The 17729-nt window shown below is 40.5% G+C and overlaps 1 pseudogene; it reads left to right on the top strand.

Annotated features, from left to right (window-relative positions):
* The first annotated feature begins 6650 nt into the window (after positions 1–6650).
* On the top strand, positions 6651–7574 carry LOC148696396 (uncharacterized; annotated as a pseudogene).
* The last annotated feature ends 10155 nt before the right edge of the window (positions 7575–17729 follow it).

Genomic DNA, 17729 nt, shown 5'->3' with positions numbered 1-17729 from the left:
GTTCTCATGTAGGTGGAATTTCATCAATCCAATAGTGTATAAAATTTTCATCCACAAATTGGTGTTTTTATTGAGAGAAAAATTGAGCTATACTCAACGTGTGCTTAAAGATCCTCACGAGTCAGGGTGTGAGCCATATCTTAGTTATAGAAATATATTCTACAACCAAGATATGGTGGAAAATAAAATAAAATTATAATGATCACACATACATCACATAACAAAATCTTACATAAAATTTATCGAATACGCAGCAGAATAAAATAGTGTACAAATTAATTCACAACAAGAACTACCAATTAAATAATGATTAAATTGTAACAATTCTTGCAAATACATTAATATATGCAAATGGGATGGATGAATGTACTCACTCCCTTCTAATCCCGCTAACACATACCTAAGACACCCAAGCCTACACGTCCCATACCATGCTTATACCACTTGGCTCTGGATACCTTAGAATATGAGTTAACTCCCGTTCATCCCTTAAACCTAATTTTTGTAGTTAAATTCTTAGTTTTCACTTTATCATATAGGCACTTCCCCCGACGCCCAATTGTATATTCAAGCCCTTCCCCCAACGTCTGACATATACGTGATTTCATTAATTATATTCAAGGCAAACTTCAGCCCTTGAATATCCTCCCAACTTAAACACTTTACAAAAGTGAGCACTTGACAGAACACAACTCTTTTTCTTGCTTTGCATGAATGCTTATGTATATGCCATGTAACAAGGATATCAATAATCACATGCTCTATAACATCCGCAACACTAATTAAACTGTTAGTAGCCAAAATTGTATTAAATGTGACAAGCTCATATTTATATATATTTTATATCAAATTCACTTGTCTTTTCTTAGTTAGTTCCTTATATTTTTGAGCTATTTACTTTGTTTTTGTGTTTTGTAGGATTTGTCAAGCAAAGAAAAGAAAAATAACACAAGTGGAATTTTAAGTAACAAATTCGTCAAAACTGCCTGTGCAGTTCAGCTGACTTTGGAAGCAAGTTGCGGACAGCTCAGAATGAATTAGAGAATGAGCCTTATATGCTTGGAAAGCTACGGATATCTATTTTCTGGAGCATTTCACGGATTGTTAATATCATTTTTCTACAAGAAGTTATGGCCATTTTAACACTGAAAGGTTTCCAAGAGGCTGAGCAGTTTGTAACTGACAAGAAAGCATTGAAAGCAATAAATCCAACAAAACTAGCAGCCAAAACTGATGCAGCCAAGAACAAACCAGCTGACACCTATTCAAATATCAGAGGAAGTGGAATTAAAGATGAGGATTAAGAGGGAGTTATTGGCATAAAGGCTACCCAAGGAGTTACAATTGTTTCACCATTTCCTCTCACTTATTGTCATCACTAAATGGCTATTAGTAGGTGAGTTAAGGAGAAGAAAATGATGCAGCAAGAATTGGTTTAAAAGTAGTGTTGGGGAAGGAAGGAAAAAAAAAGCCTTAGTCGATTTCTTTCGGTTCTATTTTCTCAAACACATGTCTATCTTTTGTTTTAACTTAAGGATTGTGTAACTAAATTTTTAGTAGTTAGGGGCTGTTTGAAGCCTTGAACATGATTGCAAGTTTGTTATGACATTTCATTTGAATTACTTTTATGAATGGATGAAAATTGATTCACTACTTGTCTCATTGATGAATTTTTTATGTGTTTTCTACGGATGCATACTTAGTAAGTATATCTAGGATTCTAATGCTATGAATATGTGTGTGCCTGCTCTTGTCAAATGAGGACCTACATATGTTCTAGAGTAGTACTTGTTAATTGCGATTAACATGTGAACCAATTTCTAGGATAAGTAAGACAACGCCAGTACTTACGATGCCTTGTGATGACTCAAACTCTTTTCATTCTTAATGATTTCTACTTGTTAAATCTATGAACACATCATTCTAGATTGCATGTTAGGGACTAAGTTAAGTTGAAAACGTCGTTCTCTTAACATACTACATAAGAAAGAGTAATAGGTTGAGTTCTAACATTGAGCCAACTTGAGTATCTTCATCCGGAAATAAAAGGAATTTGAATGAAACATAACATGTTTGTATGATTATTTGGTGGTGGATAGCAATTCCCCTAACTCGTTTTTCTTAATTTGTGAACTACTTAAAATTTGTTTCTGCTCTGTTTTTGTTCGATTTAATTTAAATAGCAAATCAACTCCAAAAATCTCAAAAATTTGTGTGATGTAGCTCTGTGTGTCTAGTGTCTTCATATAAAATTTCGTAGACTTTAGATAAGTGTAAGTTGGTCTAATAATTATTTTTCGGTGACTGGTCAGTAGGGACAGCAACACAGTTTTTGTGACATTTTAAGTAGTTAGATAAAACAATCTTCTGTGGGAAAGACCCTTATTTTCATATGCTACAATTGACAAATCTTAGTGTTAATAAGGAAAATCAATAGGACATTTGTGTGCTACTTTGTGGTGTACTTTTAATCCTATCAAAATGTGCAACACTAATCAAATTGTTAGTAGCCAAAATTGTATTATATTATCAATAATATATAGCATGGATAACACACAACAATCTAATTGAGAAATATTACTTTACCATTTTACTCCATCTCTCTCTAGGTGATATTGATGCATAAACCCATTTGAGTTCCATAGAGCAATTTTGTTGGGTAAGCTTTCATGCATTTTTTGGGATCTATCTCTTTTATTTTACAATATTCTCAAGGGAAGTAAATGGAGATTTTTGATGGTTTAGCAGGAGTGCTTCTCATGGCAATGATCTCAAAATGTAAATGCATGAACAACACAAGATTTAAGTGGTTCGCCAGATTGACGACATCCACTGGGGTTTGCTTTCATTGTATTTCACTATATAAGAGACTTACAAATACAATGAAAGATGGCTTAAAGCCTTAACAATATGTAAAAGAAAGGTAAGAGGTAAGATGAAAGGGAGAATGGCTTTTTGTTGGAGATGTTCTTTTTCTTTTCTTTTTTCTTCTTCCTCTCTCTTCTCTCCATGTCCCTTCCGTTGGTTCTTACTCCTTCCTTTATAGAGATTGCATGACATCTTCATCTCCAAAAAAGTCTCCCAAGTGTGCCAATAGAAAGAAACCAAGTATTGTGCTAATTATCACCATAAAATGTGTTCGAATAATAAGGCAACAAGTGTTGCTAATCATTAAGAATGATAAGTGTTATGTTGTGTTCCTTTCAAGTGCAAATATAAGGATAGTATAGTTGCACAAGTACGGGTGTCGAACTACAGGGATTGATTAGACCTCTACAAATTACTAATTTTATGTGAACCCTAACTAAGCAATGAAAATGAAAACTGAATTTAGATTTTTGTTTTGAAAGCTAAAGTAACTTAAAATGCAAGACAAGATATAGATGAACGATAGATTAATTCAGAAACAATGGGAACGGAACTAGGGATACCGATTTCACCGTTACAAGTTAATTCCATGAAAATTAAGTCAAAACGCATTCAACTCTCCAATCTGCAACTAGGGTTCGTTTTACTTATTTATGATCATCCATTTGATGTGTGGTTGTGATCAAGTACTCCTAATATGCAACCTAGTTGTGATGTTCAACTTAGATTAGCAAGTAGGAATCCATTAAGAACAAGAAAACTTCAAAGAACCAAAGAAATCACTTCGCAGGATGCATGCATAGCAGTTTTTTCATTCAGTCACATGTCCACCAAGATTAAGCATGATGTGTACTATAACCTTGATCAAATAATTCATAAGCAGTCCTAATGGTGATCAAACATTAAGATTAACAAACAAATTATACTATAAAATCAGTGAATGAAACAAGAACACAGATTGGTAATTTGAATAATTTATCTTAATAACATTGAGAAGGTTTGCAAGGCTACATTGAATTCCCCAGCTATGAACTTAATTACATAACATGATTACAAAATATATATGTAGACATTGAAATTTCAATGAAATAAATGTTGACCAATGTATTAAAATTACAACCTTTATTCATTTCACCTACATCACACACTCATTTCACCTACAACTTCCATTTACTTCACCAACCTCACACACATATTTCACCTACATCACACACTCATTTCACCTACAACTTCCACTTACTTCACCAACCTCAGACACTTATTTCACCTACATCACACACTTACTTCACCTACCAACTCCATTTATTTCACCTACAACATCCACTCACTTCACCAAAAAAAATGGATGGTGGTGATTCACTCTCAAAGCCTATAAATAGGCTTCTCCATCAAGAGAAAAAGAAGGGGAATTTAAATCACACCAAAACCTTGAAGCCTTGAAACTCTAAAGCTCTCAAGCAAATCCCGAAGGATCAAGAAAACACTCTTCGTTCTTCGTCAAATCCTCCTTCAAGATCAAGCCCCAACGGCCCTTGAAGATCTTCCACCAACTCAAGATCAAGCCCTGACGGCCCTTGAAGAAAGTGTTCATCGTTCATCATCCGTTCATCCTAAGATCAAGCCCTAACGGCCCTTTGGATCAATAACTTTAACAAATCCACACATCCAATCGTTCTTCAAGATTAAGCCTAAAAGCCCTTGAAGAAATTCACACAACTATTATTCAAGATCAAGCCCAAAAGCCCTCTTGAAGACCCGTTCATCAACCTTCAAAGATCAAGCCCTGAAGGCCCATTGAAGAACTTCCACCAACTCAAGATCAAGCCCCTTCGGCTTTTGAAGAAAGTGTTCATCGTTCATCCTAAGATCAAGCCACAACGGCCCTTTGGATCGACAACCTTAACAAATCCACACATCCAATCGTTCTTCAAGATTAAGCCCAAAAGCCCTTGAAGATCCGCTCATCCATCAACCTTCAAGATCAAGCACAAAAGCCCCTTGAAGAAATCCACAACCATTATTCAAGATCAAGCCCAAAAGCCCCTTTGAAGACCCGTTCATCAACCTTCAAAGATCAAGCCCTGAAGACCCCTTGAAAAGCTTCCACCAACTCAAGATCAAGCCCCGACGACCCTTGAAGAAAGTGTTCATTGTTCATCATCCGTTCATCCTAAGATCAAGCCCCAACAACCATTTGGATCAACAACCTTAACAAATCCACACATCCAATCGTTCTTCAAGATTAAGCCCAAAAGCCCTTGAAGATCCGCTCATCCATCAACCTTCAAGATCAAGCCCAAAAGCCCTTTGAAGAAATCCGCACAACCATTATTCAAGATCAAGCCCAAAAGCCCCCTTGAAGACCCGTTCATCAACCTTTAAAGATCAAGCCCTAAAGGCCCATTGAAGAAACTTCCCTCAACCTTCAAGATCAAGCCCCAACGGCTCTTGAAGAAACTTCAAACCGTTCATCCAAGATCAAGCCTCGACGGCCCTGGGATCAATCGCACATCCACAAATCAACACTTTACAGAGATCGAATCAGAGGATCAAATTACAAAAAGATTGTAACCCCAAAATCATTAATTAATACAAAATATATTTTGTACACGTGTTCTTGTTTAAGAAATTTTTCGTGTTTACAAATTTGGCACGCCCGGTGGGACTATCTCTACCTCTCATCTCTTTCTCTGTTCAAGAAAACCAAAGCACACCTCTAAAATCAATGGCATCAAGCAAGGGACAAGCCATTCTTGCAACCACCAAGGGAAGAAGCATGAGCACTTCCGCCATGAATGAAGCATCCATTGGTGCCACAACCACTCCTCAACATGCCCCTGCAAAGTAGATACCGTTAAGCAAGCAAGAGGAGCATCAAAGGCGTGAGTCGGTCATCAACCTGACCTTGCTGGAGGCACCGAAGCATGCTGCTGAGGCGCACAAGATGACATCCCAAAATGGCCAATGAGGTTCTTCATCAACACCCTGGATGTCTGAAGGAAAGTCGTGTCTATTGGTTGCACAATTCATGACCATCGGCGTCACCTCTGTTGAAGAACAACTGGCTCAAATGAATAAAGCAATTGCAAAGCTCACATGGACTGTGGAAGAGAAGAATTTGCAGATCGCCTCACTCATCAACCAACTAGATGTGCGGCTCGATGTGAAAGTCGACCCAAATGTTGGTCCATTAAAGAAAGAAGTCGACGAAGAAGAGGAGCCTCCAGCGGAGAAAGTCGAAGAGAAGTTGAAGCTAGACCAAGCAATGGCGTTCATAGGATCTCTCTCTATCCAACAGCTATAAGAGATGATCGCAAGCACCATCAAGACACAATACGAAGGAAGCTCACATAACTCCGTACTGTACTCAAAGCCTTACTCCAAGAAGATTGATGCTTTGAAGATGCCAAGGGGTTATCAGCCCCCAAAATTCATGCAGTTCGATGGAAAAAAACAACCTAAAGCAACATGTCGCCCATTTCATTAAAACTTGCAACAATGCTGGACCGAAGGGAGACTACCTCGTCAAACAATTCGTGCACTTTTTGAAAGGTAACGCCTTTGATTGGTACGTCGACCTCAAACCCGAGTCTATGAACAGTTGGGATCAACTAGAAAGGGAATTTCTCAACCGCTTCTACAGCACTCGTCGCACTGTGAGCATGCTGGAACTGACTGTTACGAAACAGTGGAATGATGAACCTGTCGTCGACTACATCAATAGATGGCGTTCATTAAGCCTGGATTGCAAAGATCGGCTTTCTGAAACCTCTGCCATTGAGATGTGCGTTCAAGACATACAGTGGGGACTACACTACATTCTTCAAGGCATCAAACCATGAACCTTTGAGGAGTTAGCCACCCGCGCCCATGATATGGAGTTAAGCATCGCCCGTCATGGGAAGAAAGAACGGATCGCCGACTACAAGAATGACAAAGTTTTGGGGCCAAAGGTGGATAAGGTTGCGTGGAAACCCACCAAGGAAGCAATGACAGTCAACACAACTCCAGTCAAAATCCATACACGAGGCAAGACGATTCAAACCGAAGCTTTTCGTGATCAAGAGATGCGTAGACGCACTTTGAAGGAGCTTGAGGAGAAGACTTATCCATTCCTCGACTCTGATGTGGTTGCCATGTTGAAAAACTTGCTTAACAAAAAGGTGATCGACCTACCTGAGTGCAAATGGCCGAAAGAGATGAATCGTACTGACAGTCCAAGGTATTGTAAATTCCACCGCTTCATCAGTCATCTGACGGAAAAGTGCTTCGTGATAAAAGATCTCATCATGAAGTTGGCTCAGAAAGGGATCATCAAGCTAGATCTTAATGATGTGGTGAAGTCAAACTATACCATCGTCACTTCTGGCTCTTTCGACTCAAAATCTTCACCTTAACCGCTAGGGGCATGCTCCAAAACCATGTCAGTCAAGTCAAGTGAAGTTGAAGAATGGACTTATGTCACTCCAAAGAAAATGCACAAGAAACATACGCCTCCTCCACAAGTTCACCAATCGGAAAAGGGGCAAAACAGCTACCGTCAACCTTCAAACCTACATGAAAGTGTTGAGGATGATGAAATTATGACATGAAGATCGTCTGTTGCCATCACGATGCGCGATTTCTTCCCCAACGACTTCTTCAATCACTCGGTCAAGACTCCTTGCTATGAAGATTGCAAGGAATGCCTCTCTAAGATTGTTTGACAAATTCAAAAAGCTCATTGTTTGCACGAGCCTAAAAGGCGACAACCAAACGCTCTTGGCCCGAAAGAGCATAAACTGTGTACGGCAAAATAATCATCAAAATCACTATTAAAATCATTTAAATAAATAAATAAATAAAAAACCATCACTCATTTGAACTACGTCATGACTTGATTCTTCCTCAACCAAGGGTACGTAGGCAACTTGAAACTTCAAAACTTCAAGTACAGTCACATCATCAACAAAAACACAAACATTTTGAAGAATAAAGAGCAAATTTAAGAATGCAAACACTTCATTTCTTTAAAGGAAAAAAGTCGGCCCCAGAGCCTGATTACAAAAAAAAAGCAGAAGACATTACTTGAAAACTATGTCCCTAAAACTACGGAGGCGATCTTCAAACAAGCTTTCCAAAGTCTTCAAAGTCTCTACCTCGGTGGGAGACAAGATGGGCAATTCCATAGCCATGCCTTTCTCTTGTTCTAGGCGTGAAATCTCCTCTTGGCATTGAGAAAGTGTAGCTCCCTGCTCCCCGAGAAAACTTTCAAGTCGTGATGCTTCAATGCCCAGCTATTCTTGCTCTCGTATCAACGTATCTAAACGCACCTGGACGGAAGCTAAAGAAGTCTCTGTGGCTTGATAATCTCCCGAAGCAGCTTGCTAAGAAGACCGGACTTAGGTTAGTGACAAGTCTATTGCTGCAAGCTGGTAAGCTCTAACATTTGGACTCAACTTCTTCGAGAAAATAGCATTAAAAAGACACCAGCTGCTGGGTTGCTTTGACTTCAATAAAGGGCTGCCTGATTTAAGTGATGCCTTCTCTTCTTCCTCCACCACAAGACAACAAATATTGCAGCGGCTGTGCAATGGTTGCGTAGTGATGGTGCGATCCCATATATATATATATATATATATATATGTGTGTGTGTCTACAAGAACCCAGAGAAGCAGATAGAGTACGGCAACTGTGCAGGTAATGATGCGGTGACTGTGTGAGTCCGCATGCAGAAAATGATGCAGGTGAGGAATCCCATTGAGAAACCCTGAGAAGTAAATGAAGTGCAGTGACTATGCAAATAATGGTGCGGTGACTATGCAAACAGCAATCCGCATGCAATGAAGAATGTAATAAGGTGACTGTGCAAAAAAGAAAAAAAGAAAGAAAGAAAGAGAGAAAGAAAGGGGAAAAAAAAAAAAAAAGCCTTCATAAAGGTTGCTCACGTGAAGCCCCACTACTTAGCGAAACCCCAGGAGCGAAAGGCATTGAAGATAGATTATTCGAAGCCTCAATACTTGGTTGAACACTAGATGACGAAGGCAAAATGTGCCTCTGGAAGAAAGCCACAAACCTCTGATGGTCACTTTGAATCCGACCTTCAGATTCTTGCAGCTAATCAAGCTTCCTCTTCATGCTCGTCGAATAATTATTTGCAAGCATGTGCAAATCTCTATTCTCGCGCTTAAGCTGTCTAATCTCTTGTCTAAGATTTTCCACCTCGCCCGTCAATGATTCAACTTGACAGGTTCGAGCAAGTAGGCGTTGGCCCATGTTGGACACAGAGCCCGCACACTGAACACTGAGAGCTAGGGACTCTTGAACAACCAACTCATCGGACCATCTTGAAAGCAGCTTATTATCTCTAGGAGTGAGGAGATTCGTAGCTACTACCGTAGCCGTTGTTGCATCCCTCATCACGGAGTCTTCACCTGTAAGAGGCCCATTAGAAGATAAGAAAGACGGGCACCATATATTACCCTGACGCGGCGCACCTGTATCACTGCTGAGACTCAAATCTAAGCAAATGTTAGATGGGTTAGCCATTTTCAAAGATGTTAAAAGAAAAGGGTTGGATGGAGTGAAATCTCAAAAAAAAAAAAAATACACCGGAGATTGATTTTCACGAACGGGCAATCTTCAAAGTGTGCATGTTAGATGTGATCGATACCTCTATAAAATGAGAGGCAACACATCCACCAATTCAAAAAAAAATCGAAGAGACACCACTCTTCGAATTTTAAAAGCCGAATTTTCCTGCGTAAAGTTCGTCAACACTTTTCAAATAACGCGTGCAACTTTGTCAAAGATCTCTGACAAAGTTGAAAACACGTGGAGTTCACTATTCCAACTACCACACTTTTGTCGACAGGCGTGGGTGACAAAGCCGCACCCGCACCACTACCTGTGATTAAAATCCCTATATATGTCAACATTCATGGCAAGGCATACATCCAAACGCCTGACTCTTCTTCCTTGCCAAGAATGCAGCTGCAACTAAACCTCTCAATATACTCAGTTTTCTTCTTCCCTGAAAACACCTCTTCAACCAAGTCTTCAAAAGTAAACGTATCTCATATCATTAGGGTCGAAAGAAAGAGTATCTCATAGCATGCCTTTTCCACGTTCTTTCCTTTGTTCTTGTTCTTCCCTGCAAGACAAAGAGAAAAAAAAGCGATCAGTCGGCACTTGAAATCAAGCTTCCTGTCTAGAACCGACTGCCTGGAACCCCTTCCCTGATTGCTTACCCAGCACTGCTCTCAAGTACTCATCTTCAACTGTTGATGTACCCCCAAAGAAGATACTAGATGCCTAAAGAACGGATGAGGCAGGAGGAAACGGTAGATTGAAGCATGTGGAGACAAACGCAACAAATATATGTGCTGATTCATCCGCTACTTCTTCGAAAGAAAAAGTATCTCATATTATCAAGGGCGAAAGCAAATGTATCTCATATCATGTTTTTTCCCTGTCTTTTCCTTTGCCCTTGCTCTTGCTTGCAAGACAAGGAGAAAGAAAACAATCAGTCAGAACCCGAAATCAAACTTTCGATCTGGAAATGATTGCCCAGAACCTTTGCCTGGTTGCTTACCTAGCGTTGCTCTCGAGTGCTCGTCTTTAGCTGTTGGTGAGTCTCGAATTCCCTCAGCGAATACTTCAGGACAGGTGACATGATGTCGGCTCTTTACACTAAAGCTGCCAAGCATGGATGAATCACTGAGAAGTGATGCTCTGAAAGACCATTTAAAGGCAAAGGGTTACGCACCACCTTGGCTATGCAAAAAGAAACAAGCAAAGAAGAATGCAGTACAAGAAATTGGAACAAATCATCGTAGCACGACACCCTCCCCTGCAGAACCGCATAATCCAGATGGAGGAGTTTAAGTCAAATCCAAGCTCGACATCGTTGTTCTAATCAAAGAGCTCGAGAAGCTTCAATAACCTTCCGCTGGCATCGTCGCCAAAGAACAAAGCCTCACCGCGCAACGTCATCGAATCGCCAGTACTTCTTCAAAAGCAAGAGTATCTCATATCATGCTTTCTCCATGCCCTTTCCTTTGTCCTTGTTCTTACCTGCAGGGCAAGGAGAAAGAAAGCAATCAGCCAGTACTCGGAATCAGCCTTCCGATCTGGAACCGACTGCCTGGAACCTATTCCTTGATTGCTTACCTAGCGTTGCTCTCGAGTAGTCGTCTTTAACGGTTGATACACTTCTAGGGAAGATACCACATCTGCCTGGAGAACAGATAAGACGAGTGACAATGAAACATCAATATTGTGGATCGTCAGCAAACGCAACAACTGCACGTGCTGATTCATCCCCTAACCCTCTTCAATATGAATTGGAAAGATTGAACAAAGAAACAGGCCATCACCTCTACCTCGTGCTTGTCTGCCATGTGTCTAAATCCTGAAACCGCTCGTGGTTCTATTTTCATTCAAGATCAAACCTCGATGGCCCTTGAAGAAATCACAAGTCCGATTCAAAATCAAATGTTCACCACCCTTGAATCAAATTCAACTCTAGATAAAAGGAGTAAGTTCAGACCTCCGGAGGAGACCAAAAAACCCTCCAGCCCAGTTTAAGATTAAGCTTGTGGAAAATCAATGATTGGAGGAAACCAGAAAATCTTCCAGTCGAATTCAAGATCAAGCCCCGACGGCCCTTGAAGAAATTTCCAGCCCAATTCAAGATCAAGCCTCGACGGCCCTTAGATCGACATCTACATTAAGGGACTTCAAAACGCATTTTCTACACGTGACAAACACATGTATACGACGCGTCTTGAAGTAGGGGCATTTGTATACATTGAAATTTCAATGAAATAAATGTTGACCAATGTATTAAAATTACAACCTTTATTCATTTCACCTACATCACACACTCATTTCACCTACAACTTCCATTTACTTCACCAACCTCACACACTTATTTCACCTACATCACACACTCATTTCACCTACAACTTCCACTTACTTCACCAACCTCACACACTTATTTCACCTACATCACACACTTACTTCACCTACCAACTCCATTTATTTCACCTACAACATCCACTCACTTCACCAAAAAAAATGGATGGTGGTGATTCACTCTCAAAGCCTATAAATAGGCTTCTCCATCAAGAGAAAAAGAATGAGAATTTACATCACACCAAAACCTTGAAGCCTTGAAACTCTAAAGCTCTCAAGCAAATCCTGAAGGATCAAGAAAACACTCTTTGTTTTTCGTCAAATCCTCCTTCAAGATCAAGCCCCAACGGCCCTTGAAGAACTTCCACCAACTCAAGATCAAGCCCCGACAGCCCTTGAAGAAAGTGTTCATCGTTCATCATCCGTTCATCCTAAGATCAAGCCCCAACGACCCTTTTGATCAACAACCTCAACAAATCCACACATCCAATCATTCTTGAAGATTAAGCCCAAAAGCCCTTGAAGAAATCCACACAACCATTATTCAAAATCAAGCCCAAAAGCCCTCTTGAAGACTCATTCATCAACCTTCAAAGATCAAGCCCTAAAGGCCCCTTGAAGAGCTTCCACCAACTCAAGATTAAGCCTCGACGACCCTTGAAAAAAGTGCTCATCGTTCATCATCCGTTCATCCTAAGATCAAGCTGCAACGGCCCTTTGGATCGACAACCTTAACAAATCCACACATCCAATCGTTCTTCAAGATTAAGCCCAAAAGCCCTTGAAGATCCGCTCATCCATCAGCCTTCAAGATCAAGCCCAAAAGCCCCTTGAAGAAATCCACCCAACCATTATTCAAGATCAAGCCCAAAAGCCCCCTTGAAGACCCGTTCATCAACCTTTAAAGATCAAGCCCTGAAGACCTATTGAAGAGCTTCCACCAACTCAAGATCAAGCCCCGACGGCCCTTAAAGAAAGTGTTCATCGTTCATTATCTGTTCACCCTAAGATCAAGCCCCAACGGCCCTTTGGATCAACAACCTTAACAAATCCACACATCCAATCGTTCTTCAAGATTAAGCCCAAAAGCCCTTGAAGATCCACTCATCCATCAACCTTCAAGATCAAGCCCAAAAACCCTTTAAAGAAATCCGCACAACCATTATTCAAGATCAAGCCCAAAAGCCCCCTTGAATACCCGTTCATCAACCTTTAAAGATTAAGCCCTGAAGGCCCCTTGAAGAAACTTGCTTCAACCTTCAAGATCAAGCCCCAACGGCCCTTGAAGAAACTTCAAACCGTTCATCCAAGATCAAGCCTCGACGGCCGTTGGATCAATCGCACATCCACAAATCAACATCTTACAGAAATCGAATCAGAGGATCAAATTACAAAGAGATTGTAACCCCAAAATCATTAATTAATACAAAATATATTTTGTACACGTGTTCTTGTTTCAGGAATTTTTCATGTTTACAATATAAATATCAAGAACAACATGAGTGAAATTAAAGTTCATAGAAGAAACCCCCTTGAAGCAATTCTGATGTTAAACTTCTCCAAGAATAGCGTGGTTTCTTCGATGGCAACAGATGGTGAAGGGAAATAGGGTTTTGTTTCTGGAAGAAAGGCTAAAGAAAGAGAAGAGAGAGAGCTCTAGGTGACCCCAAGGGGGGCTTGTGTAAAAGTGATCTGAAACCCTAGTATTTATATGCTAAATGGGGCTGCAAGATATTCCAAAGTGATCCCAACAACTTAGCCTTTATTTTACTTTTGCCTTATTTGGCACCTCCAAATCAGGCTAGATATCCCAATTCTTTTCTTATTCTGTTCCTAGTCTTCTAACAAGCTAGATTCATCTTGGATTCTTTATTTGGGCTTCAAAACAGGCCACTAAACTTCTCTCCACGTTTGAATAAGGGTCAGCTCCAAAAATGGCATGTTTTCACTTCTTTTGCCTTCAAATTGATCCTAAAGTACACAAAATAAGGTAAAATGCAACCAGTTTAACTCAAAAACATCACAAAAAGACTAGAAATGGATGGTATAAATGCATGAAATATATGAGTTATCATGTTCAAGTGGCAAAGCAACAAGTGTCAAGTTAATTATGCACAAATGAATATCATGCAAGATGGATGCAAGCATCAAAGCCCACGTAAAGGTTTATCTCAAGGTAAGCTTGATAGAGCTGCATTGGAGTGAGAATATTGCCCGAATGATTAAGATTCCTTTAGATTGATGAGTAAGCACTTCTAAATACCACAATCATTGCCTCATGCATGCTAATAGATTAACAACACATGCTATAGACTCCACCTCTTCATCCTAATTATTAGCTTCTATTAATTACCAACTTCCACCTCATCCTTTGGATAAAATAACAAGACAAAACTACTCAATTAGTCCCACCTCAAACTCTCGGCCCATTGTGAGAAAATATCAAACTAACTCTATTAACAAAATTCCCACCTCTCATTCTATTAGTAATTAGGTATATTTGTCCAATAAACCAAAATAAAGAAACTAGAATTACAAAGGGATACAAAACTTTTGTAATATAGAAATAATACGCATACATACACCTTTTTTTTTTTTTTTTTTAAATACGGGGTATTACAAAAGTAAATTCTAAAATCTTTTCTCGATGTTCTTCATTCATTCTTGTTCACATCGAACAACCATGTCGGATATGGAAAGAACTGCGAGCAAGAATAACGGTCAATCCTTGCAATCTGGGATTTTCATGGAGTATCTAAGGCCCCAAAATGTGAATTTGGAGTTTTCGTCGATCACGGCCTCCGCTGCACCCTTTATTCAAAGATTGGATTCACTTTCACCATTAGAAGGGATAGTTGTTACTTCATCGATGCCCTAAATCGTTGCCACGGTTGCTACAACAACCACCATTGTACCATCATCGTGCACTTCCATTATGGCTACGGTGGCACAATAACATCAACAAAATCAACGACAACAACTGGTTTGGCTGGCTCCAGCCGTACAGCCGCAACCAGTTCAAAAGCTACCTACCGATGTTCTACCACTGGTTCGGTTGACTCTTACTAAGCGGTGTTACCTTTCATAACGGTCCTAATTAAATCAATTTTGTGGTAGCCCTAGCTCCCATAGGCTTCGGCCCATCAGTACAGCCTTTAACGACTCTGCCCATAGTGCAACACGTGTCTACTAGCAGACCCGTGCTAGAGCAGACCACTTTGGGATATACCATCTATGAACTCTTTCCTTGCAGGTTGCAGACCTTATCATGGTGTTTAGTCAACAGATGAGGATGTTCATTTAATTCTTTACTCATCCTAATCTTGTTAGAGATCTTAATCTTGTTTTGCCAAATATGAAGTTTGAGCAAGAATCACCGTTCCGCAAAAGACCAAGAAAAGAAGTCATAAACGACGTAATTCTCTTCCGTCAGCATCAGAGGCAGGAGCTTGGAGATCATCTATCTATGAGTGTTCATTCCAAGCTAAGCTCCCACTCCGACATGCCTTATCGCCTTAGGTCTAGGGCAAAGTTTACACTCACCTCAGGTCATCATGGAAGTGTTTGTAATGGACAAAGCCTATGCATAAGCGTTCATTCTTGCCTAGATTTCATGGGGTGCCCTAGGAATCAGGTTAGCACACCATCTAGAAAGAAGAGTAGCACAACGGTTCTTTAGAAATAGGCTCTACCAATTCTCCAGTTTAGCAGTTCTAGTAAGCGGATAGCAGACCATCGCATAATCGCGGAGCCACAGGTAATAAGACATCTCATCCAGTTTAAAGACATACAATAGTTGCTCGATAAGCGACTCGGAGACTTGGAAACAAGGATATTTAGGTGGTTTATCTGTAAAAGATAGGCTACGTCTACTAAAGTAGTTTTGTGTGTGTGTGTGTGTGTGTGTATGAGTTGTGGATTACAATAGCTTTCGGCAAAGGTAATCTAATCATTTCCCCTTGGATCTGACCATTTGTAAGTAGTACTTGCCTCATTTTTATAGGCCCCAAATGAGCTCTAAAATTTTTGGGTCTTTAAGTTTCTCACTGCTTACTAGTAAATGGGTTGTACTCGTAGGTGTGGTTTGTAGGCTACTTCTCCACTATCCAACTAACAAGTGGAAAAGAAGTGACATCTACGTAGGGCTACTTGCTTGGTTTCCCGGGTCGGCACCCAACAAGCGCTGAGTCGTGCGAAGGTGGTTAGAAAGCAGTTTACGACGAGTGCTTAATTTGACAACATTCATATCCTTTCATACATTTTCTTCTTTGTTGCTAGCTAACGCGTGGCATGGATTTGATGTTTAGATAGACCTATTGTGAAGCCAAAAATAATCAAGAAAATTATGGAGGTGACACGTGGATTTTTGGATGAAAATGACAAAATTACCCTCGAGGCACACCGGGATTCCCACGCACATGCAACAGACAAAAACGACTTAATCAATGAAGAGTCAAAGGTGATCAAAATGGTATTTATTCAAATCTCTCTCATCACTCCTCATCAAATCCTTATCCAAAAGGTAACTCCCAAATTTCCTATTTAATTTAGGATTAATTGCCATGTTAATTGCAAGATATTATTTCACATAATATCTTGCAATTATTCACCCAATTACACCATATATGGTTGGCCACTATTCTCCAAATAGGGCTGGCCACTCCCCTATAAATAGCCTTATTATCCCTTTAAAAAGCTAAGCCATTTGCTACTTACAAACTCCTAAACACATTATTGTCAGTATTCTAACTTTGGCATCGGAGATTATTAGGCCAAAGCCCCCTTCCCCTATTCATCATGGATGTGTGAGGCTTTTGTCCTTAATCTTAGGTGTTATTATTTTGCAGGTGCATTTTCGTCAAAGGAGAAAACGGCAAAAATTTGCATTCACAAATTGGTGCTTTCATTGAGAGTTGGATTTATACGCTCGAAGAAGACTCTCGCATTCAAAGTTTCTCATTTCTCGTTCATTCGTAGATTTTTCGTACATTCTTATTCTTAGAACTTTTTATAAACTTCTTTAAATAAACGTAAAAGAAAAATACAATGACTAGGAATTCGGAAACCATAACAAATAGAACTTCCTACATTCAAGGATTTGGACCAAGTGATGGAGATTAAGGCGTAGCCCCACCACGGCGATCCACAAGGCTTAACGTAAGAAGACTAGCACTACCCCCACCAGGCATCACCATAGCATCCCATAGCGAGCCCACTACCCATGGTGAGCAGGCCATCTTGCAGCAGCAAACTTAGGCCCATGCCATAAGGCAACCAGCCCAGCGCGAAGCAGCCCACACCCAACAGGTCCACGCCGCTGCAATGACAGCTGAAGCCCAAGCAATTGCAACAAGTGGATCAACCCAGCACTTGCGGGCCTAAGGCCAGTGTGAGCCCAAGGCACTCCAAAGCCGAGCCTAAGACCTGCAGCCCCAAGGCACACTAAAGGGAGCCCAGCGCCCACCCGTTCCAGTGGCCCAACCCGCACCTACGGTCCGACCTATGCAGACAATCCGACCCGCTTTTACTATCCAACCCACATTCTAACTTATTTCCATGGTCCATTTGGTGATCCCGACCAGTCCAAGATCGGTTCAACCGTCCCAGCTTCAAATTTCTGGACCAACGATTGAACCAAGGGTATTTTCACCCCATTTCTCCGTAGATTTAACATATCCCAACTCAAATCTCACGCCTAGAGTCCATTACACTTCCAAGCTCTTCCAACCCAAATGGTGAACAACACTTGTCCCGACTAGTCATAAAATTGACAAGCGCCCTCGCGCAACAAATGACTTTGGTGAATCAGCTATTGCAGCGTACCGAGATGCAGCGTGCCTCAAATGAGGTGTCCCAAAGTAGGATAAAGGCAGACGACGAGCCTCTCCAGCAGCGTCCCGGTAAGCAACCACTTGACCAACTACGAACCGAGCGTTCTGGCAATGTACACTCCCGACTAGGCC

This window comes from Pyrus communis, chromosome 6, assembly GCF_041283825.1.
Source record: "Pyrus communis isolate YQ-2024b chromosome 6, ASM4128382v1, whole genome shotgun sequence".
Taxonomy (NCBI): domain Eukaryota; kingdom Viridiplantae; phylum Streptophyta; class Magnoliopsida; order Rosales; family Rosaceae; genus Pyrus; species Pyrus communis.
This window is presented reverse-complemented; position numbering and strand designations above follow the sequence as displayed.